Source organism: Theobroma umbraticum, unplaced genomic scaffold (genome assembly GCF_002168275.2).
Source record: "Theobroma umbraticum cultivar Fairchild unplaced genomic scaffold, ASM216827v3 scaffold_30.0, whole genome shotgun sequence".
Taxonomy (NCBI): Eukaryota; Viridiplantae; Streptophyta; class Magnoliopsida; order Malvales; family Malvaceae; genus Theobroma; species Theobroma umbraticum.
The window spans coordinates 9,686,803-9,689,605 of NW_018397254.1; positions in this window are offsets into that span (position 1 = coordinate 9,686,803).

Here is a 2,803-nt window from a genome sequence, read left to right on the forward strand (position 1 = left end):
AGAAACATTCCAAGACAGCAAATCAGTTGGCAAAAAGAAAATATATATACATATATATATATTATATTCTAACCTTTCATTAAATGCATGAAAATATTAATTCCTGCAAGCTCTTTTTATGGTCCTCACATGGAACATGTATGAACAAGGGCAGTTGACATTGTTAAATTAATTACACTTACAGCTTACAAAGAGTACAAAATGGAGGAAGCTGATGCTGAACCCTACACCACCCAGCAAATTGCGTTCCATCTCAAACTTTTTGAATGAATGCGGACCTCCATTTAGACCTGGGGCAAGCCTATTGCCAGGCCCAATAGTGGGGCCTAGGCCCCTTCCTCTGTCAATCGAGCAAAGCAAGGTATTGTATCGGACAGGTGGCAAATAGCCATTTGCTTCGAGTCAGCTTTTTGGCTTCCTATGCCTGTATCCGCAACCATCGACGATGGATTTCATTAATCATGATAATAATAATCAGAATACGGTCCTCACAGTACACTCGCAGAACGTAAAAATACAGCCAGAGTCCCAGAGCCATTGGTCTGTTGGTTTGGAAGGAGCATGCTCAGCGATCAGCAGGGTACTTGGTATGTGGAAGGGTAGCATTCACGGCGGCTGCTGCAAAACCGACGCCCGTGAATTAATGTTTGCAATGTACCCAAATAATTCAAAGTCACAGGCAGTTAAGACCCATGTACAGTTTGTTTTTTTTTCTGGCCATCGTCGTCATAATGTTTTTGTCTGCCTTCGCTTTCCTGGACTGACTGGCCAAAGCAACGGATCCAGCCATGGAATTTATGCGAGCCTAAAATTACACAAGCCACTTGGCAGTTGGCATAAAGACGTCCGCGTGTCTTTCATGGAACCGCATGCCGCCAGTGTGTCGCATTTGGATTGCACAGTCGTAAACAAAAAACATTCAAAGACGAAGTTGACCCCCGTGAGCTGTCCCTGTTTCTTGTCCCTGCTTTGTTATCATTTGGATTAGCATGCAATAATATAGAATGTTCTTGTGGATTAACATATAAAATGTATTGAATTTAATATCATCAGACAAAATGTTTGCAACGTATTACTTAATAAAAAATTATAAATTAATTATAGATGAATTGATTCAATTGATAGGTTGGTTTGTATTGATAATGAACGATATCTGATTTTCAAAGCATAATACCTAACAAAAAGTGGCTAAACATTTAAACAAGTTTTTATATTTTATTACATTTAATTAAATATTTATATTATTATTTTAAATTAAATAAACTCTTTTAATCTATAATCGATTAATTATTATTATTTAAAATATTATTTGTTATTTTAAATCATGTTTTAGTGAGGTAATATACTAATATATTATAATGTGACATTTTCATTCTTCATATCGATAATACGTTAGCGTTACATAAGTATAAAATAACAAGTAGTATATTTATTAATAAAAATTAATCGACGTTGGTCATAAGGTCTATCTGACTAAAACTAAAAGTATATGGACTTGATTGAATATAATATAAGATTAAGAGTTTATTTAAATTTATAATTTTTTTAAATAGTTTAAAAACTTTTTAAGATATTATATCATTTAGGGTAAAATATACGAACATCTTCAAGTTTTAACCATAATTTCACATGGGTACATTAATTTTCAAAATGAACATTCCATCTCAAAAGAATATCGTTTGCTGAACACATAAGTCCAGTTGTTAATCTATCGTTAATATTCTATTTGTTTGATGACCTGACAATATTGAAAATACCTTATTGGAAGGACAATTACTCTTCACATCAACACTATATCAACACCATATGAGTTTAAAATAATAAGTAGTATTTTAATTAGTGAAAATTAGTTGACGTTAGTCATAGGTCTATTTGGCTAAAACTAAAAGTATATGAACTTGATTGAACATAATATAAGAATAAAAATTTATTTAAATTTAAAAATTTTCTCAAATAATTTAAAAATATTTTAAAACATTATATCTTTTAAGGTAAAATACACTAACACTTTCAAGGTTTAATCATAATTTTAGTACATTAGTTTGAAAATCAATACTCTCCTTTAAATAAATCTAGTCGTTAAACAATTGTTAATATTCTTGTTTATTTGATAACATGATAATATTAAAAAAATAATTTTACCCTTAATTAATTTTTAAAATTACCAAACTATAATTTTTTAAAAAAGAAAAAAAAACTATCCCGCCTCTCGCCACCTCGTAGCTAGATTAGACTGAAGAGCATTAAATCCAGCCAGCGAGCGTGCATCTTGGCGTTCTTTTGAGATGCACGATTTAATGCTCCCTAGATTGGGGTAGCACTAGATGGGTGCCCCTAGGGTTGAGCGAAGGTCGGTTTTGTCAATTTCAGTTTGGTTTTGACCAAAAACTAACAAAATTTTTTTTCACTATAACCGACCGAACCGCATATGATGCAATATCGGTTTCAATCGATTTTTTAGAGGGTTGGTTTCGGTCGGTTTTTTAGAGAGTCGGTTTCGGTCGGTTCGGTCGGTTTTTTAGGGTGAGATCAATGGGTTGACTTAGGTTGACTTGGGCTAAAATGGGTTGACTTGGACTGTGATCTATGGGCTAAAATGGTTAAAGATTTATGGGCAACATTAATTTCAATGGGCTAAAATAATTAAGGATCCATGGACTAAAATGGTTAAAGATACAATGACACTAATTTCAAATTAATTTTTTTGTTAAATAATTTGATTTTTTTCATTTAACATGAGTCTTTTTTGTTAATTCAAATAGTTATATAATAAGTAAACATTAGTTTCAAAAGTTCTATAATT